Source organism: Homalodisca vitripennis, unplaced genomic scaffold, assembly GCF_021130785.1.
Source record: "Homalodisca vitripennis isolate AUS2020 unplaced genomic scaffold, UT_GWSS_2.1 ScUCBcl_8788;HRSCAF=17037, whole genome shotgun sequence".
Lineage (NCBI taxonomy): Eukaryota > Metazoa > Arthropoda > Insecta > Hemiptera > Cicadellidae > Homalodisca > Homalodisca vitripennis.
In genome coordinates, this window is record NW_025784898.1 from 1 (window position 1) to 23,367 (window position 23,367).

Sequence of the window (23,367 nt, forward strand, 5' to 3'; positions counted from 1 at the left end):
AATCGTCTAATTTAAGTGGAGTCAATTTTGTGGTGCACTCCATTATAATTTCTTTTGAAAATACAAGAGTCCGTTTGCTGTAACTTGTTAGCAACTGCCTTATTCGATTCCTAGGTGAGAGAATTTTTATTCTTCTTCTCCTTCGCATTACATGATTTTGGGTATGTTAAATTTTGTACTAACTATTATTCTAACAGGACTGATGTTATAATAAACAAAAAGGTTAGAAATGGACCACATATATAAAACATAACTCATAAAAAATTATGTCCATCACCCCGCATTCCTCCCTAGGCCACAACATACCACATAACTCTCTAAGCCTTGGCTACAGAACTAAGAGCTTCCTTCTGATGAAAGCTCGCGGCTCATCTCAACAGAACTCATGCCGGGACCCAACCTTCGTATCCTCTCACATAGTCCTGTAACAATCACTATTTCTAATAGACTGGATGTTATCGTCTCTAGCCTTGGCCTACAAGACGAAGAGTCTTCTGATGGAAAGCTTGGCTTGTCTCACAGAACTCCCTCCCGGGAACAACCTTCGAACCTCTCACTAGTCCTTGTACAATCACTATTTTAATCTAACAGACTGATAGTTTATCTCTCTAGCCTTGGGCTACAGTACGAAGAGTCCTCACTGTATGTAAGCTGGCTCCGTCTCACAGAACTGCCCCGGGACCCAACCTTGCGACCTACTCCTACATCGTAGTCTGTACAACTCACTAATTTCTAATTAGACATGATGTTATCTCTCTAGCCCTTCTGGCTACAGATGAAAAGAGATCTCCTGATAGAAGCTGGCTTGTCTCACAAGAACCTCCCGGGACCAACCTTCGACCTTCTACACTAGTCTGTACAATACACTATTTTTAATAGAACTGGTGTTATCTACTCTAGCCTTGGCTGACAGGAATGCAGAGTCTCCTGGATGAAGCTGGGCTCGTCTCACAGAAACCTGCCGTGGAGCCAACCATTGTCGACCTCTCACATAGTCTGTCACAATCACTATTTCTAAATAGACTGGTGCTTTATCTCTCTAGCCTTGGCTACAGATGAAAGAGTCTTCACTGATGAAGCTGGCTCGTCTCACAGAACTGCCCGGGACCAAACATGCGACCTCTCCACTAGTCTGTAACAATTCACTATTTGTCAATCTAACAGACTGATGTTCTCTATCTAGCCTAGTGGCTACAGACGATGGTGGAGTCTTCCCTAATGAAAAGCTGGTTCGTATCACAGAACCTGCCGGGACCAACCATTCGACCTCTCACTAGTCTGTAACATATCACTATTTGTAATTGGACTGATGTTATCTCCTCTAGCCTTGGCAAACAGATGTAAGAGTTACTCCAGATGAAGCTGGGCTCGTCTCACAAGAGAAACTTGCCAGGGACCAACCTTCCGAGTCCTCCCACTCACTAGTCTTGCGACACCAAAGTCAAATCGGCTTGGACACCGAGTCTACCTCTCGTCCCCTCTATCATTCACGGCACATACCCGGCTCAATAAATACTGGATATCTAACAACCCAACAGTATGCCTCTCATAGCACTATTCGATGTGATGACCTGTATGTTTTGGTGAATAATAGACAATAAATCAAGGAAATGTTGATATCTCACTACTCTTAAACAAAACTCAGTACGAGTGACTGAATAAAATGGTATGTCATTGCAAATAAAGAACGGTAATTCTTTACTGTCATAAAAGGAAATTTGACCATTACTTTTATAAATCATTCACACACGACAACACACACACAAATCCGTATTGGGGAAAACCCCAAACCATTGCTTTTTCTAACCCTATGCACTGTAAAGGGGCTATTTATAAACTTGTCCTTGGAGCTTGTATGTCCAGCTGTACTGGCCAAGATATACTACGTCCATAGCTCCTAAGGCCAGCACCACTGGCACTAAACATAGCTGTTATTTTCTAATATTCTCTTTGTTTTATAATGAATGGTGAGTGCTGAAACCTATCCAGCAGCTTTATTTTAAAGTAGTTTTTAGTTAAAGCAGTAAATTTTAAATTAGCCTATAATTCTTTTCTAAACATTAACTGTGCAAATCAGGACAAATGGTGCGTAGTGGCCCGTGAAGTAATGGAAACCTAGAAAATTTTACTAGAAGACGAGTGCTAACTATTCTTGACTATACATTGGTGTGTAATTTAAAAAATTGTATCCCATAAAAATGTAAAGACTGAGAAAAATGTAAAATAGTTAATGTCTGAGTATAACAAAACTGTAAATGCTTTATTACACTTTATTTACATATCTTTGTTGACAATATAAGTATAATAGTTAAATTTCCCACATGTATGTTTATCTTTGTATTAGAAAGATTCATTAAAAATAAATTATTTTTCATTTCTCCTTTAAACATTTTTTAACTACTATGCAAATAAACATGGAGGATATTGAAAAATAATTCCGATCTGGGGAAGCAAACAACAAATATGGCCGCCAAGTTGGTCAATGAAAGTAGTGGCGGCCATCTGTACTGGCCATACGAGTTTCGAAGACAAACTACGGCAAAACTAACGTGAGCTGTCTCATGAACCTTGGTGTGGCCAGTGCTGCTGACCTTTTGAGTGGAAAGGGTTAACCATATATTTGACATCTAGTAGTAACACGTCCAAGTTTCACACAGCGGCTGGTCTCACGATGTTTTTGTGATGCAAACGAGAAAACGTAAACATTATTTACAATAGAAGCAATAAACATTAGTGTAATAAGGATTACAAGACCATAATCAAGTGGTTGTGGTAAGTTTAGCGTTATTTTCAATGTTGCTTATACCAAAAACGTTTTACGGACAGATAGGTAAAACTCTTGTAACGGGCGTGTTTTGGCAGTGACATTGTTTTCTTATAGTCAAATGCAAACGATAAAACATGAGTTTCTGTTTTAGCACCCTCAGATGAATCATGCTTTAGAGCCAAGTACAACTTCTTGCTCATTGTATTGTGAGCAGAAAGCTCTGCTGGTTGAGGTGAGGGGATCTAGTTTTTTTTTTCAAAGCCTCACAGGTTGCAACAGGACATCCACCCGAGGGAGTACAAATCTATAGCTAAAATTGTCACAGTAATATTTTCAGTAAATGGGATTTGCTGACTTTGACCTTGGCATTTGCTTCACAATCAGAATCTAGTACAAAGACTGTAATAGAGCAACCCTAGTTTTTGTTAAAAAAGGGCGGGAGTCAACTCTAAGCAAATCTGGTGTGGCCATTTTCAGCTGATTCACACCATTTCAGCAAAAATGAAGTATTTATTTATGCTCTTGTAACAGAAACCTTGAACTTTCGCCATTTGTAGTTCTTATAGTTGTACTTTAGAAACACCATTTTAACACAAATAAATGAGTACAGTTATTTTTTAATTGACTTAAGTCCTTTTAACTCAAAAAAGTCGATTTCAGTTACAGTTAAAATCAGTCAAAGTAATGACAGTTATAGTTACAATCACAGTAGCATAGTCTCAGCTATAGCTAGAGAACAAATCACATTTACACTATATCTGACAGACATACCCTAATATTATTCAGGAAAACTTGGTATAGTGCTTGTCAAAAGATTCAAGAAAATAGAGATAAGGAACTTGAAGTAACACAGGTGGTAAAATAATTGCCAAGTTACTGTTATTTTAGCATTATTTATTTGATTGTCTTGGTTACAGAAAACATTGGAAATATGACTAAAAGTGGTTACACATAAATAGATAAGTTAACATAAAAATATACTATTGGTAAACAAGAGTGTCCAAAACTGTTAACAACTGATAAAATAAACTCTGTAACTTGCCAGACTCGCCTGGAGGCTAACACCTACTGCAGTATAAATAACAAGTAAAAAATAATTCAGTATAACATTATAAAAATATAAAATCTATTTATTATTTTTAACACGACTTGGCAATTTTATGGCAAAAATGTGGTATGACTTACAAAAAGCATAATAAATATTACAGCGTATAAAATAAGGATAATGAAAGACAGATTAAATATGATCCTTGATTGAAACTACGTTTGCTGGTTGGAATAAAAAATATTAATTTTTAAAACTTTACTCATACTTGCTCTAGCTATAAAAACGTCCTCACTTTCATAGACTTTTTAACGTTTTAATTAAAACTTTTATTTAAAACTGGTGTTATTTTCTTATGACGTTTTAACTTCGCAACTGTTGTAACACGTTTGTATCCATTTCATGTTCCCGCGCCTCACGGTTATATCAGAAAATACATGGAATTTGCTGTCAGATATGTGAATAACAAGTGAGCTGAATGAATACAATCACAAACTATGCTCTTTTTGATTGGTGCTGGTGCTGTTCCTGGACAAATTGTATTTTAATCTACCACAAAACTATCAAATGCTGATTTCATACAAGTTTTCTTCATTTAAGTCATAATATAATGGTTTTCACTAGTGCTTTTATTTATTTATTTATAGTTTTGATTATGTTTAAAAGTAAATGTTATCGTTTTATTATTATCATTGGATTTTATTTTTAGTTGAAAAATTCTAACTACCATTAACTTTAGGTATCCAACTCTGCAATGATGTGTCAGTGTTTGATATCAATAAGCCAGCAATGGAGTAGTTAATAGTGAAAGAAAGTGGGTGCCATTCAAACTGAGATGTGACTTTAATCACTACCCCCAACTTAAAAATAGTCAAATTCAATCTTGAAACTATTACTTGTTTACTTCTTATGAATTACTATCACATATTTAAAATAAATTATTCACAATTAGAGAATTAAAACTGAATTTAAAATAATAATAATTTCTGAATTTCTTATCACAATTATATTAAAATGCAAATGGTTACTTAAGGAGACAAGTATTAATTGCCATTAAGTAGGTAATGTTTGTTGTTGTATGCATGAAGGAAAATAAATAACGACATTAAATATTTGTGCAATCCGTAGTCTGACTATGTATAGTGTTGTCTTCAAAGTCAGAACATGTTGAAATGTTCAGTTAATAGATAAAAGTCAGCACAGTGAACGGGCAATCATCAAACTTGCCAGGTGTCTGCATGGCTTGGCGGTGGCCTAATTTCTCTCTTCACCAACCGCACCAGAAGCTGCAACATCGACAACAACAGTTATCACGACATTGATAAAACACAACAGTTATAACGACATAGATAACACAACCGTTATCACAATATTGATAACACAACAGTTATCACAACATTGATAACACAACAGTTATCACGGCATAGATAACACAGCAGTTATCACGACATAGATAACACAACAGTTATCACAATATTGATAACACAACAGTTATCACATCCTTAATAACAAAACAGTTATCAAAACAAATCATACCTGAACACAACTGTTATCATGACATTGATAACACAACATTTATCACGACATTGATAAACAAAACAGTGTTATCAAAACAAATTATATCTGCCAAGTAGGGGTTGCAACCCTAGACTATTATTGTAATCCCGGGATTCCAGGATAGAAAAATCAATCCTGGGTTTGAAAAATCTGATTCTCATGTTTTATAACATAATTTTGGCAACAAAATATTTAAATAAATTGTATTTTTAAATGTATGTTAATCATAGCTTGATCCTTTGTGTGAGGTGTAAATTATTGCAGTGTTACTGTACAGGACTGACAGGTTGGATAATGGGAAGGTGTGGGTTAAATTTGTGGAGGGGGGGGGGGGGGGGTGAAGGACTAATAGCACAGAGGTGCAGAAATTTGTTAGGAATAAGAAGCTGACAAGTTTCTTAACCACACAGTCTCACTGGTGATGAAACAAGAGTTTCTTATGTCAGTATCAAATAAAGCCAATCAATAGAGTGGGGTCACACTTTATTGTCGCAAAACCGCCCAGATCCGACAAGTGCAAAGGTGGCAGTATATTATTCAGCGTATATCGAAAAGCATGTGTAGAAATTATAAGTGCTTAAATTAAATTTTTTAATAGTTTAAGAGTTGTTCCATTAAAATTTAAAGAATAAAAAGTTGTAAAAGTTATTGTGACCTTTTATTTACTCAAGCAACTTACTTTCTGAACGGCTCTTGTACATAACCAACAACTCCCCCCCACAACTAGATACAGCGATCTTGTAACTCGAATATAAAGCGACCTCTGAACATTCTCCCCACAATTGAAGCCCTCAGAACCTTGACGTCTGATCTGGGAAAAAATGGGCTAACTGCCGGATTTGTAGGCCATTACCAGATGATACAACAGACCACTACAACACAGATAGCCAACCAACCCTGTCAAACGTGTTCGGCCATTAAACCTAATAACGAATTAACACAACACCCCTGCTAAAACTACACTGCCTACTACGAATCCTTGGCACTGACACAAATATCAGACACGAGTCCAAATGACAAATGAGTACCGATCTTATAGCAGCAGTTTTATATCAATTACAGTTAAAGAGGGAAAAAACATATTCCCTGAACATTATCTGCCTACCCTCGTCATAGTTGTCCTAAAAACAAATAGGACGGAAGACAATAATTAAATTTAAGAGTTTCTGGTAGGCGGTAGTTTAACATGATTGTATTCAAAAAATATCAATGCACCCCGCCCCATCAGGCCTCGCTCTCCAATTGACATAGACAACAAACCACCTTGGTCTATCAAAAAAATAACGTCCAGAGATGACCACCACAAGGAGCATTCTAACTACAATAGATCTTCTGCTCGCCCTCCATATTTGACATGTAACACCGCCATACTTGCATGCAACAGGTCACTCTCTAGACTTTTACGCACTAAAAGATATAAAACCCAATCCGTTAAATAGACAACATAAGAACGATGTCCTACGGAAAACCCAAACTTTTCTAAAGTGCATCAGAAAAGAGGTAATCCAAGGAATATCAGCACAAACAGTCATCCCAAATTTATTTATACAGTAATTCTGGAGGAAAGCCACGTGACTTCTCAATCCTGCTTGGGAGATGTGGAGGTACAAACAGCCACATGACAAACCGATCTGCAACTCCGCATCAACTCAAAAGTACAACTGACACAAGCAACTCGTTGAAACAGCATATTAGCTCAGAGTGCATGCAATGACAGAGCAGAGGGAATTGTGAGCAGAAAAGCTTGAAAATTTTCCTTTCTGCTGCAAACAATTCTCTCAATTTATATAGATCTCACAGCTTAAAACGAAAAACATCTATCCAGTCAAGAGATGAAGCAAGTAATAACTTCTCCATCCAAAATCAACTATGACATAATCGATCTAAAGTCTGGAAATATCTTACTGGGAAGAAACCCTGGCAAGCAATATAGCCATGGCTTTGATGGATCACGATTTGTTAAACTTGCGTGTAAAAACTCAAAATATGTAGTTGATGCTAACATCTAACCAGCAAATGATATCTTGCTCGTCTCAGAGGAAACAGAGGGTAATGAAATCATCTGCGACTCTACAACAGCGTCAGGTGTATCGGTAGCAGAGACACAGTGGGAACAAGGCTTAAGTTGGTCCAAGGAGTCCCCGGCAGTGGGAAAACTACTACCTTTATTAATTTTTCAACAACTATAGAGAGGGTGACCTTGTACTGGTTCCCAACACGAGAATGCAGCAGTTGACTTCCGCAAGCGGCTAAAATTAAAACGAGAAGAAATATCTGCTAAAGAGATAAAGGACTCCTGTCGAACAGTACATTCCTTCATCATAAACTCCACAGACCACCTGAAAAAATGGAGGAAAATATAAAGAGGGTAATTGTGGATGAAGCATTAATGCTACACGCAGGGAAATTCTGTTTGCTTGCGCTCTTGCTGGAGTTTCAGAGGCTCTGCTGATTGGGGACAAAAACCAAATACCTTACATAAACAGAACCCCCCATGATCTAAAGTACTCTAACATCCTGGAAACAGCAGAATTGACTCAAGTTGCTCAGTCACTCATACCGATGTACAAGTAGTGTTGCAGATCTTCTCTCAACTTTTCTACGAACAAGGCATGACAACCAGCAACCCAGAAAGCAATGAGTCAATGCTGATCTGCCCTAACGGGATTACCAACCTGCAGATAAATTCTGGTCAATACAAAATCCTGGTCTTCAAACAATCTGAAAAGCTTGAATTAAACAAGATGGGATATAACATTTTCAACCATCCATGAATACCAAGGGAGACAGGCGAAAGAACATCATAGTAATACGAGAACATCCAAGTATAAAGATGAAATATATGACTCAGGTCCTGCCCCACTGCTTAGTCGCCATAACCAGACATAAAGGATCTTTTAAATACATTACACCAACAGCAGATGATCTCTTGAGCAAGTGGATAAAAAAAATAAATGGAAGGAACCAAGAAGTTCAGCAGTCTACTCCCGAAACTCACCAAAAATCCTTCTGCAATAGTTACACACTAAGAAAATCTCACCAACCGGAACCAACAAGGTTCACAATTTGTCAGCAGCAACCTTCAGTTTCTAACTGGTGTTCCAATTCCAGGGACATTCATCGCTATGAGGTATGGCTCATATGTAGACCAAAACCTACCTGCCTACCTCTCAAAGAGACACAAGACCTTATAATCTCAAACCGAAAACAAAAAACCATTATTACTTCTGTTATTTTTGGCAAGTAAGAAGAATCGAGATAATAAGTATTGGTGAGAACATGTTAAGTACCGCTTACAAACACCACGACATTCTTCTATCAAATTAGAAGCCAAGCATCAAATGCTGCCAACTAATCACAGTAGGCACAACCCAGAAAAAAGGAAACAAAGTTTGATCTAAGAAAGAAGTAGATCTGTGTACCAAAAGGTGCACACCAAAACCTATTCACATTTTTTAGCACGAGGCAAAAAGGAAAAAAAGTGTGAAGCTCGAAACAGAGCCGTCAGCTTTAATTTCTCCCCGACCAGAACATGTCATAAACTTCAAACATTAAACAAAAACCAACTCGCAATCCAGTTAAACAAGGGTTAAAATTTATAAGTCCTCACACTTCCACCAACAACGATCAGAGTTGTCGGCCACGAATTAGAAAAGCAAGGTGAGAATGGAAAAGAAAGACTCACGGGAGAAAACCAAAATTCTCTCACACCACAATGCTAGGACCGACTTTTGAGCAAAAATATCTGGGATAGGCTCTACCATTTCCTTGATCATTCTTAAGCCTGGACAGTAGTTGTGCTGACAAAGAAACATTGGAACTTAGCAACAGCCATTTCTCCCTAACGCTATATGCTGATCAATTATGAACCTCATAACTTCTCGATGTGCAGAGTCTACCATCTCAGAGGGGGGCGGTGTACTATATTCCAAAACGCAAAACTCTAGCCAACTCTGTATATACAAGTAGATTCAAAGTATTTCAACGATCTAAGTCAAGAATTAATCTCTGTGATAATGGCTGCACGTAAAATATGCTGACAGGGAAAGGTGATCTTACTCCTCTTGTCTTGGGAGATGTACCGACCGCCAAATGCTCCCTGTTTGAGTAGTGTGAAGGGAGCTACTAAGCAGTTTGATTGCCGAGGCATGTTGGACACACTATTCCACAAAATAACTGCGGGAATCTGTTTCGGTTGAGATCCTGAATGTTGGACAGTTCTCTGGAAGATTGGGAAGATACCATATGAGCAAGTTCCTCCTCCGTGAATCTATTTTAGCCTTCCTATTCCTATGACCATAAGCTAGGTCTTGGATTCTAGCCACCTCAACAAAGAATCACCAACCACATCCCATTCTCATCCATAGGACGTTCGGCGTTTTGTTGTGGCCCACTAATCTGAACAATACCATGAATAGATGGTAGATATTTGTGGAGGATGGTGGACACTGGCATTATGCCCGTACCATAACAGGGCAGGGGGCAGTTTTATTGCACTATTCAAGTTTCCCTTGGTAGATTCTAAAAAAAAAGAAGCCCTAACGTCCTTTGCAACGAGAACCTTCACCTCTCGTAACGTGGGGACTTTTTAAAAACCTAGTGTACTAACCAATCTTGGGCGAGAAAAGGAAAAGAGTAAAATCTACAAGGCCATCAGACAGCACAGGGACATTGGGCTAATTAATGATAACTTTATCAATACATTTGGACAACCGTGTTAGAAACCATTAAACTTGCCCTTACAGAAATTCAACCAACGCACATAGTCCGCAACGAATCTACAGCCTAACCATCTTCCAGGCCCAGAAGTCAGATAAGAAAGAAGATGAAAGAATAGAAGAGATCTAGGTTAATCTAAGAAGATTATATAATGTGCCTGCTAATAAATTTCAAGGGTACATTCCTCACAGGGTCAGGAAGAAGACCAAAAATAGCAGCTCGAGAAAACAAAACCAAAGGAAATATGACCTTTAACAATTAAGATCTATTCAGGCGTACGGCTAATCGAAAATGTTGATAACTGGATCTCTGAAAATATAATAAGTTAAGAGAATGGTAATTTGGAGCATGATTGATGATTAATTGTGAGAGGCGGCTTCGGAGAATGTCGAAATGAGATGTCTCACTGAACGAAGAAAAATGGAAGCTAAGCATCGCAGGAGAGCAAACTGAGGAACCCTTGAAGATAAGCAGAACCATTTTTAACAAGTTCTTTACAACAGTGGCAGAAAAGACTTTAAAAGCCAATAAACCCCCCAAGAAACTGTTGGTACAGGTGTCTTTCAAGCACAACTCGAGGAGCAAATTGTTGCTTTCAAACCTACAACAAGTGAAAGAATTCAGGATTATCATCCAAGGAATGAAATCTTCAATGTCAGCTGGTGTAGATGATATCTCCTCAAGACTTCTGAAGCTCTGCAAAGATAAGAGTTGTGTGCTCCCTTGAAGGACATCATAAACAAATCGCTTTCACAAGGAGTCTCTTTCCAAATAAACTAAAAACTGCCAAAGTAATTCCTCTGCATAAACAAGGTCAAAGAGATGAAATAACCAATTTTTTAGACCCATATCACATTATCCCAACGGTATCTAAAGTCATCGAAAAAGTTGTGCTAATAAGACTAATTGAACATCTTGAGTTTAACAAGCTCCTACCAGAGAGACAACACGGCTTCATCTCTGGAAAATCCACTACAACTGGGCTTGTTGACCTGATTGAGTTTGTTATCGATAGCTTTGAGTCTGGAAACTCTGTTGTTAGTACCTTTCTAGACTTAAGCAAGGCTTTCGATTGTCTTGACCACAGCCTAATACTGAAGAAGCTTGATTCTCTGGGAATATGGGGAACACCTCTCAAATGGTTCACAAGCTATTTGTGTAAACAGAAGACAGATTGTTGAAATCAAACATGTTATTGAAGGGTCAGTGAGGAGAGTGGCTTCAGAACCTAGGGGTGTATCACGGGGCGTGCCCCAGGGATCCGTCCTGGGACCCGTTCTATTCATCTTATTTGTTTCAGACTTGCCAAAGTACTTAGAAGCTTACTGCTATCCCATCATGTATGCTGATGACACGGCCTTACTCACTACCAGCAGTCTGCAGAAGAACTGGGAAATAAATGCATACATATCTCAAAGTATGGCACAAGACTATTGTGAAAAGAACGACCTTCTGTTCAATGAAACAAAAACAAAGCAGATGAACCTGGGACGACTAAAAGATAGGGTATCAGGACCTCCTAATATAATAATGACTGACTCACTAAAACACCTGGGAATGATTCTGGATAGCTGTCTTTCATGGACTCTGCATGTTGACTACTTGTGCCAAAAACTAAGCACGGCAACATTTGTTCTGAAAAGGGTATAAGGCCACCAGTACAGATGAAGCTATGACCACCGCTTACCATGCTCTGTTTGAGAGTCACCTACGATATGGTGTGGTACTGTGGGGCAGTACATCTAGTACAAATATTCAAAAAGTTCTTGTCCTGCAAAAGCGTGCCCTAAGGACTATGGTGGGTCTATTGCCGCATGAAAGCTGCAGACAGGTGTTCAAGGATCGCGGAATCCTGACAGTAACAGACTTTATCTATATTCTGGAGGTAATTCTTCAACGCCACAAAGAAAAACTTGAAAGAAGCTTGGAGGACTTTGTTCGAGGGCATGCCAAACTAGAAAACGCACAGGATTAACAGTCCTCTCCCTCAACTACACCAGGATGGAAACTTCTCTTTCCGACGAAGAACGACTCATCATATTGCCGGCGCAAAGTCTCTTCAACTTGCTATTCTCTTTTGAAATCAAGAGAGGAGACCAAACACAACACTCTGAGAAAGCAAGAGCGTGCCGACACAACTGGGCTGCTTGAGAAGAAAAGCCATCTATATTACGCCTCAATGAATTTATTGACCGCTGCAGGAACTACAGGACCACCCCAGGAAGAACTGCACAACAATTAGATAAATATAAACCAATTTTTGACTTATTTGTTTAAATGCCTATTAATTTTTATTTGTAAAACAAGAATTGTAAATTCTGTGAAACTCTATTACATTTTCTTGCAAGATAATTGTTAGATAAAGATTTTTTTTGACTTGAACTATTGACTTGACCATATAATAACCTATTAGAGTATATAATAATAATTATTTTGAAATTAATTTTATATAACCAATTATTAGATTTTTCAACAAATCTAATGACCAGCCCAAAAAATTATTTAAATTGCTGGAAATTACGCAGCCAGGATTTATTGTGACAAGGACACCACCCTTCAATGAAGTTTTTATTTTAAACCATTCAATTTTCCAACATTTCAACCTATCAAACCCTATCAATTTCCACTTATTATATCGTATTGGTTTTTCCTTCACTACAGGACTCTACTGTCCGCATAAAATCAGTTAGCTGATGATACTGAGTACAAAGATCATTTTACTTTACCATTCCGTCGCAGATTCACGGACAATGAGTTTAGTTGGAAACACAAATGAGTAAATTTATTTTTATATAATGGCTAAAAAAAAAACTCTAACCGACTCAGTGCTTATATTGGTACCTACCTCACCACCAGGGCAAGGAAACGTCAGAAAAGCCATCAGCATGTAGAACACCTTATTCCAGCCCCCACTGGGAGACAAACTCCGGCCAGCAAGGGGTCCAAACTGGCCGCACCTGTAATTTACCACAGATTGACATTATCTGGAGTATATGACACCAAATACTAGTACAATTTGTTAATGAGGTTCTGTCAATAAAATTACTATTTATGCACTACAAATTTGTTTTTGGTTACAACAATAAGATGTGCCTAAATTATCGTTATCCTCAAGAGAACATGTATATGGCAAAAGTTAAATTTCTAATAATTTCCACCCAGTTAGACCAACTACTTTTTTGTCCATCATAAAAGGTTTCTTTAACAATAAGATGAGCTAAGTTATGGACTCCAAAACCAAATAAATTTGAGGACATAGGATAATTAAACAAAATTTTACAACCAACTTATTTGCTGCTCCAAAAAAAAGTGTTTTAAAGAAATGAGAACAAACAGTGCTGGAACTAGGTAATATCTTGTGAAAGGGCTTATTTTGTAGAAGGCTAAATCACTATAAACACACTATAAAACTTTACAAATACTAACTTCTTCAATGTGGTGCATCCATTCAACAATAGCACATTGAAACACTGAATAAAATTTATTGTGATTAAAATCCCACAAAGAATAAATTTAAGCATTACATAGCACAAGAATAATTGGAAGACAGACCTATAGAAGCCTGTGCCATCTATGATGGCTGTAACAGTGGCTAGTGCTTTGGAGTTTCCCTGCAGAGAATGATGAGTGCCCAGCTCTGCTGAGACAGCTGTGGTGATGAGAGCGTATGGACCGTTGACCAACAGCCCGGCCACCAGCAACAAGCCAAAGTTGAGTGCCAGACTATGTGCTCCATACAAGTTGTATTATCTGCAGCTGTAACACAACAGAGGACCTATCATACATTGTTTACCTACAGCCTGTGGCACCGTTTGAGTTTTCTCTGATCTAAAGTAAACAATACGATACTGTACTTACCACGGGGACAGCCACAACAAGCATGACTGCACAGGTGGAAGCACTCTTGCCGCTGTAGTCACTGATGATACCTGCTGCAATGCCACCAGACAATGCCACCAACATCAAACACTGTCGACAGATCTGCACTTTCTGCTGGTCCCGAGTGAAGCTGTACAAAAATCACACATCAAAACATTTTTAAAGAGTAATGATCATCATGAAGTTATATTTTGTATAATTAAAATCACTGAAATACCTTTTGAACAATTGATGTATACTAGGAGTACACATTCTTCACATCACAGCAGGATAAGTGAACATATTACAAACAATAAATTATTAACAAATGTACCAAACAACATAATACAACAGTGTTTGTTGTCCACGAACAGAATATACAATGAATTTTATTGCTCAGTTATTATAGACAATTATGACAAATTATTATTACCTGAATTTGAATACAATAGTATAAAATTGTGATATCAATGTCATTCTTGTGAGAATGAATGATAGAACATCAAATCATTCTTATATTGTCAATGGGTATAATCTAAAACACAGTCCCACTGACTTCAGATCCAGCACTTTTAAATATCTCAGTGGCTCATCAATAATCCATGAACAGAGTAAAACGTAATTGGACACCGAAAGCGTTAGAGATGAGTTTTAAATTGATTTTGGCTACCTGAATTTTTATTCCTTAAAAATTTTTATAATTTCAGGGAGTTCATTGATTAGTTTCACATCAACTTGTTGTGGAAGGTGTTGAGATAAAGTTTATGTTGGAGAGGTTATAAAATTTGACCCTGACTCTGGTTTCATATTGATGAATGTCACCGCCACAAAATAAAAGCGCATATAAACCTGCGATACATGAATATAGAGATAGAATATATAATGTCTACACGAATCTTCAATACACGCATCTAAATCTGCCTCAAGAATATAGAGGCTAGGCAAAGTCAGCAATCCCAACTCCCTGAAAGCTTTCCTTATAATTCATTTTGCTAATTATTCTAACATCCTTTTTCCTGGAGTTTGAAAAATCGCTCTATTTTAAACTAGCACAACCTCCCCAAAGTCTCACTCCATAAGCAAAGTGAGAATGGATTAAGCCTGAGGTGACTCTAGCGACGAACCATATCAACATGCTCGCTCCAGGTTATCCATGATTATTGCCAGAAATTTTGTGGAATTAGTCTTTTTAAGGGACAATTATAAAAAAATACAGCTGCCCGCATGCCACGGTTATGCTGACGAAGGCAGAAATTTATGACATTAGATTCAGACTGATTCGTTTTTAAAGAAATATTGAATGCTTGCATTTAATTTCATGTAAAAAGTGATTTCTAATTCTGTACTGACTTGCTTTTAAAACGGACAGTCAGGTCGTTACAGAATGCTGGGTTACAGAATTCAATCTACCGACATAGATCAAAAACAGAAGAGGCCCTAGAGCCTCAAAATCTCCACGCACTGATGACAATCTTTGAAGTAAGCAAGTAAGCCATGTACACGAGAGACACCGAACACCACATTTTTCTACCTGGTGCAACAATTTTTTCGTGGTGCACACAGTCAAAAGATTTTGGACAGGTTGAGAAATGCACTAAGCACATGTTCTCGTCCCTACAATCCATCGACAACGTTTTCAAAAAGGTTGTTCTGAAGAAATAGGAAATTAATAGTTTCAAATGAAAAGTTATTCAATTTTGAAAGTGGTTGTAATATGTGCTTGAAGCAATGTTTTCAGTAGCCACACTGACATCCTATTGATATCACACGTTTTATTTTTAGTTCAGTCTCTGTATGACATGTGCTACCCTCCTCATACACAGGAGACAGTAACCTCTCACTAGCACGGTAACTTCATCCACTGAATGGAGAAACACCCTGACATAAAACTGGCCGTGATACAGAGCGAAATGTAATCTACATTCTGGATAACATTCACATATATATCAATGTAAAGTTGACACATCACAAAAAGGTTTCTGATACCAACAAAAAACTCACTTGAGGTCTTGATGTACTGCGGCAACCAATAGAGGAATGTGTAGCTCACCAACTTAGCGAAGAACAGGCATAAAGAGAACTCCACTACTCCCTACAAATAACACACAAAGTTACTAGATGAGTGTTGTGATTTATCATTAGACGAAGGGGTTTTGATGTACTGTGGCAACCAATAGGATCTGCATCGAGGGGACACTTGGCATCAGCAAACAGTGTAAAATTAAAGGAAGGGCCAAGGGTTAACAACTAATCTAGGAAACAAGGAAACCAGGTGAGGAAATATTGGGAACACCATTTCTGTGTGGTCCAAGACGAACGAGGGGGTGTTTTGTTAGTGGGTGTGTCTTCAAGAATACACATGACGGAGGGCACACTTGTCCCGATTGGTTACGGTAAGGCTAAGCGTGCATACAGTTATGCATTGTTTACATCAACACTGCCAAAAAAAGACATACGACAATTCATCACATTAGAAATTAAAGATGAACCTTTAACTTTTAATTCTAAGAAATTCATAAGTGTCCTTAAAAAAAAATGTATAGCTATTATTCGGTTAGAGAATAAAGAAAGATTTTGTTTCTTTTAATATTATTTTAGTATTTTACGAGAGATTTTTCATTTACACTGCATTACAGTTATGAATCAAAAAGAAAAATATTTTTACATGAAGATTCAATTTGATTCTTACTTACTATTTATGTATAATTTTTATTTAATAAAAGAAACCAAGCATGTAAAAAATAAATTACATACTCCAAGAATTAGAGGGAAGTATAAATGAAGTTACAAAAACAATACTTACAGGAAATTTTAAAGTGCCTTCCAAAAAACCCGACAGGTTTTGCTTCATTATCAGTTGGAAAGAATGGGTCTACCTTCAGAGTGCAGTCTAGACAAGTCACCCTGAAATGTACAGTGATCATTAACAGCACCTAGATAGTTGCAATAATCTCACCTAATTATTCAGAAATAAAAATGATCATTTCAGATTATTGCGGCATCTCAATCATCACATAAATTACACTAATAATATGATTTAAAGACTAATTTTATTTTAACATCTGTTTACAGGATGGATCACCTGGGAAGCCAAACATTTTGACAATTTAATCGTTTTAACTGTGTAAGCAATTTCGATACAATCTTAAACCAGAAAACTTAGTTAGTATAGGACTTGTATAAATCACAGTTCAGTTTAATCCATTTATCGTTTGAAACATGAGCATGTGTGTTCAGATTTTTACATTAACTGGGTCTGCATATTCTTTCTGTTTGGTTGTAATTATCAAGTTTGCCACAGAAAATATGTAGAAATTACATAAGAAAAAAATACTTTTGAGGAAACAAAATTATATATGTAAGGACAGCATGGTTATAATATTTCAATAATTTTTACTGTTTATTGTCTAACTATAAATTTAAGTTTAATCAAATCGAGCTAATACTTTTAAACTAAATGGTGACCCTAGAGATAAATGTAGTACTCCACACTGCAGCCAAGAGTTTATTTATCATTTAATTTGATTTTATTGTCAAAGCATTTCAATACAACAAAAATATCTCATGGAAATAATGTAATTGAATTCCTTTCATCGCAGTCTTAGATAATTATGTATTTATTTAATTTGCTGATACGAGGATCCTTTTGGTTTCATGAATTATAAATTGGTTTAAAACAATTTTTAATGAATTTTATAACACATATTTACCAAAAAATTTTCCTATTACTGTCAATTAATTTGGAATGAAATTACAACTTCATTTTGTTTGTTAATAAGCTTATTTATCAAACGCATGAGAAAATTTATTTTTCCAAAATAATTGTATTAAAATATACTAATTTTTGTATACTCAAAGATCTATTGAACAACATTGAAAATCAAATATATATTAGAATTATTTTAAAAACTTTAGTTTTCTACTTCAAGAGATTACAAAACAAACTTTTAATTAAAAACCAACATTTCCAACCCAACAATCTACAATTTCTATTTCCCGAACATTTGATAAACAACTTAACTTTATAATCTCCATTAATTACATTTACTTTAGTTTTACATGTTATAATAATTAGATTTTAAAACTATTTAAGTCACTGAATTGTAAATACAATATATAAGCATTTTTTTTCATATATATTTTTGGGTACGGAAACAACGCATCCATAGAAATGAAATTGAGGCAGCAGGCCATTAACCACCGCGGCACATTAGTCTAATTGACACTGATCAAGGCGTCACTTGAAAATTAGGAGCCCTCGATGAAGGTGTGAAACCATAAAGGAGACAAGGAGAAAAATGTAAACACGATATTTAAAGCTCTTTATAGTTATTAATATAAATTCGTCCTTAGGTTAGTGGGCAAGGCGATATTGGTACCTGCATCACAGTAAATATTCTAACAGCGAGCCAACTCAGTTCTACAGGGTCTGTGCCAGAGTATTATTTTTACTTTTTAACCACAATTTATATTGTTTGAACTTAAAAAAACTATATTAATAGGTGAGATAACCACCAACAACTTAAAATATTGATGAAATTCTAAACTAAATCAAGTCCGGTCCTCAACCTTGAATTAGACTATTGATACTTTTTTACTTTACTCCTAATTCATACAACACACGTGTCAAACAAGATAACAAAAATAATCAACTACGAGGTGCTTATTTAAAAAATAGACATGTAGTTTTCAATCATCACTTAACTTACTTTTCTCAGATGAAAATGCTAGACCAATTAAATTACGTGGATACCAAAACTAATGCAAAATATTTAGCTGAAATCAAATCCAATCAATCATATAGTTACAGTTATTAAAAAACTTGGAACAAACATTTTTTTCAAAAGGATATTACGCTTAAACATATTTAATTAATTTTTTATAGCAATTACAGTGAAACATTTAAAACTTAGAATGAAAAAACATTTCACTGGGAAACATTCATATAGTAATTACAAAACTCTAACTCATTTTGGTTATACCTACTAGCCTAGATAAATAAATCAAGATTTAAATTGAATTGATACTACATCGTAAAAAAATTCTAACATGTAATCAAGGCAGAATTCATCAATTTTTTTTATGTGCATTATGGGATACATTAGCACGCTAAGAGAATTTGAAAATAATGTTGGAGAGCATAGCAAAATTGTGCAGAGGATAATTAATAATGTCTTTTATTAATAGAAACAGAATTACCACCCTCCCCCTCAAACCCCAACCTGAAAAAAGTAACTTTAGTTAGGAGAAAAATGAACATGATAATACCATCAGGATGGTCAGTATGAATTTTAAGTCCCAGGAGGAAATGTATAAATAACTTATAGTTGATAATATTTTATTTTATAAAAACAATTAAACTTTGTAACACGCAAAACGGGTGGGCAATAAAAAAGGACTTTTTTAACACCAACTTTTGACCCTCATCAAGCCATTGACAGCTCTAGTGCGAAGGACAATAGTAAAAGATCTTATTATGTAAAAGTCAGTTTTAAAAATGCAAATAATTTTTAACCTCTCAATGAGACCAAAACTCCATTAACACTCGTTAAATGAAATTCCCAATTTTGGAACAACCCCTGAAAACACTGGCCAGAAGCCATTTATTTCCATTTTGAATTTTCTAAGATTTATTACAAACACATGTTTAGTAAGAAAGGTATAATAAAAGAGCTAGCTAGTGATGAGAATTAAACATTATGGTATTACAATAAAATTAGTGTTTCATAATACTTAAAACAACAGCTAGAAATGCTAGAAAGTATAATAAGGATTATTTTATTTTTTCTAATAGGTCATCTTTCATTAGTTTTTCCTTTTGCACCCTTAGTATCTTATTTTTGTATATCCTTTACTTCTTGATGCCGTCAAACTGTAATTTTTTCTGCAGTTTGGCCAAATAGTATATTTTGTTTGTAGTCATCCACAACATTCTGTAACTCTACAATTTACAGGGATTTCTGCAGTTTGGCAATATAATATTATAGTTGTTAGGTCTTCAATCCACAACATTCTGTACTACAACGAGGGGAATCTTTTGAAAGTTTGGTTAGTAGATGATTTGCTGTAGTTACTCCACTCAAGAATTCTGCAACTACTAATTACAGGGATTTTCTGACAAGTTTAGGCCAAAATATATACCAGCGGTTGATTCCAAATGAAGTTTCTGCCCCCCAACTTCGTACAGCACATTGTACTTAGTTAAAAAAAATAATTGAAAAAAAAATGTTTATATAAACATTAGGTCCGAAAACGCTTCGTTAGCCGCGAGTTACAACCCCTTAGCGAAAGATTTTCGTCCTGAATTCCAGGGTTAAAGAAGCTAAAAAATAATTTACAAAGCTCATACTGACACTTTTGGAAAAGGATTAATTAAAGTAACGGAAAATAATCGTGGGGATTGTCTTATGTATTTTTTACGCTGAAATAAAGATAATCAAAATAGGTTTCCAGAACTGTACCTGATAGTAGTTTTTGAGGGATTCAGGGTTAAATGCAAAAGAAATTGGGCACGAAACAATCGGTTTTTTTTAAGTTTGAATGTACAAATAACTTTTTTGTTAAAGTAAAAAAAAAAATAAAAAAAAAAAAAATAAAATATTGGTTAAATAAATCACATAAAAATAACACACACATTAATTGTAGAGAATTTAATTATCTGAGAAAAATTGGATATAATCAGTATAATTACAACAATTTTTATACTTCAGTAATAAATTCATTTACTAGTTTTTAAGCAAAATTATCAGGTTGGTGCCAACCGTACGCACCTTTTTAATTAATAAGGATGTTCGATAAACATTGAATGGCTCATTCATGATCAATAACATTTTTTGCAGCAACGTATTTGGTGTATTGCTTTTGTTGGGTGTGATTTTCTTAAATTTTTTACAGGACTTTCCCTGTCATCTGCAACAAGCCGAAATCCATATAATACGGGCTCAATTAATTCATCACCAGAGAAATTTTACTTTTGTATTGTTATTACAATGTCTTTTCATTTCCATCCCCAGATGCAATAATCCAAATTGGAGATAGTATCTGGTGATCTTGGTGGGCCAAAGGGTGAGGCCTTCCTCCCACGAATCAACTCCAGTGTCCAGGAAATTGATGAATTTAAGTAAGCTTAGTAAACGGAGCACGGTGAAAAGTGGGGGGAGGTGCCCTGCCGTCGATGCAGTGGGAACGTACAAAATTTTTGGGTCTGAGATTGTTAAAAGGGGAAACATTCTTTTTCTATAACAGACCTGCGGCAAATCTTCTTTCGTTGAAGGAAATGGTCAAATAGTAATCTCAGCATTTAAGGAGTCCAGGTTTTAATATGAAAGGGTCCCAATATCAGGCTCGATTTGTGCAATAAGGCCACAGCCCAGACAATTGACGGTAAATCCGGCTGTTGGAAAGTTCAGGTTTCACACTACCTCATGATTGGATTTTTCTTCTGCCCATGAGTGTTCATTTGTGCAAGGTTTTTAATTGACACCAATTCCCGAGTGTCGACATTGTGCCTCATTCCGTAAACAAAATACGCTTGTAGAGATTGATTATCTAATATTCAAACAAAAGTTGAAAGAACCTCCAAGCAAAGGCGGGGACCATCTCCCCCTAAGCTGGATAGATGTATGGAACCTTTTGTATTCTGAAACGGATTTAAAAATTTGTTTTGCGATTTAAGTGACTCTCCACACCGTAATGACTGCGAAATCTCCTATCCGCCTAGAAACAAACGTCGTTGTACTTACACCTGTGGACTGCGTATGATAGCACCGCCAATTCAATAAGACACACATATCATCATCAATATCTCGATTCAAGCTCGTTTATATATTTGGTTTCTAGTAACTTGGTAGTGAATCCTAGTTTTTCCCGAAGGAGTACGAAAAGTTTCCTGAAATTGGAGTTTTAGGTATCTGGAAATCACTTCCTATTCTAGGGGTAAACGTAGTTCATGATTCTTCCTAACCAGCAGGCTCTCAGCCAATTACCATTATCAGTAACCCCAAAATAAAAACCATATGACACGCGTCATTCCTCTTGATGTCAAAGATAAAGTAAAGGCATTTTTTTCGCTGAATTTAAAACAATCGGGAATTATTAACTCTATCAGAAGGAAAAATTGCATTTAATAACACGATTCACAGAACCCGATCTCTCCTGCTGTAGCTTAGCAAAAACCCACCACTAATACCACAGTTCTAACGTAACAGTACAGGTAATACCGCATTGTTGATCAGTCTGTTATTCGTCGCGCTGTTATACCTCACTGGTAGAAATCTATAAATAATACAAAAAAACTGCATGTTAACATATGTTTAGTAATACAATAATGGGGGAAAATGTTTTGCTTAAATATTATTTTCGTAACTCATTTGATTTGTAAATTTATTTATTAAAAAAAATACAACGTAATATATTAAACTTGATATTTTTATTTAACACATAATCGCAAAATTTATTTAAACCAATTAATCTTGTTTTCTCAATTTATCTCATCCATTAAGGAAACAAACATTTATGTTTTTGTTGTTATTTTATACTAAAATCACTCTTACGGTATTCTTTACAGCTTAGTAATGTATTTATACTGAATAAAATCGCGATTTTTGTTTTGGTAACTTATTTCTGTTTTATTTTAGAACCTTTGACTTATATCAATTTTCACCAGAATTATTCCAATTCTCTTACACAGTTTAATGTTTGTTGATTTTATGTATTTTATTACCTAATTTTTGAATCAAAAGTTATTGTACATCAAACTTCAAAAAAAACACATTGTTTCGTGTCCTCTCACGCAATTTTTTGCAATTTAAACCTGAATCCCTCCAAAAACACTACTACTAGGTACAGTATCTAGAAACCTATATTTATTAGCTTTTATATCAGGTTAAAAAAATAACTCATAAGAATCCATGATATTTCCTTACGCTTAGAATTAACACTGTTTTTCCAAAAGTTCTAGTCATGGTTTTATTTTACTCTTTACCCGGGACATTCAGTGACGATAAAATCTTTCGCTAGCTAGTAACTCGCTATACGAAGCGTTTTCGGACCTATTGTTTATTTATAACATTTTTTCTATTATTTGCTTTATAATAGTACGAATGTGCTGTAGAAGTGGAGGGGTGAGAGAACTTCATGTAATCACTCCTGTATTTGTATGTAGTTCAATGCCACTCAACATTCTGCTCACACATACAGCATTAACAGGGATTTCTGCAGTTTAGCATATAGGATGGGTTCGTGTGTAGTCATCCGCATCTACATTCTCCCCCTAACGCAGATAATCTGATTAAGGACTAAACTCCCCAAATAGTCCAAGGGGAGTCCATAACAACACATGGGCTCTGTGATGTCTCGTCTCATTCATGACTTGCATTCCTGTGCATGTGACGATGCCTGGGTTGAGTTCTTTTCTCCTTTT

The 23,367-nt window shown here is 35.9% G+C and overlaps 1 long non-coding RNA gene across 1 annotated transcript; it reads right to left on the bottom strand.

Moving 5' to 3' along the window:
* Nucleotides 1–13,653: 13,653 nt before the first annotated feature.
* On the bottom strand, nucleotides 13,654–16,056 carry LOC124374501. Its single transcript, XR_006923563.1, has 3 exons — nucleotides 15,948–16,056; nucleotides 13,947–14,097; nucleotides 13,654–13,844 (listed from the first exon to the last, which is right to left on the bottom strand). It is a non-coding gene; the product is annotated as an uncharacterized LOC124374501 (long non-coding RNA).
* Between the last annotated feature and the right edge of the window lie 7,311 nt (nucleotides 16,057–23,367).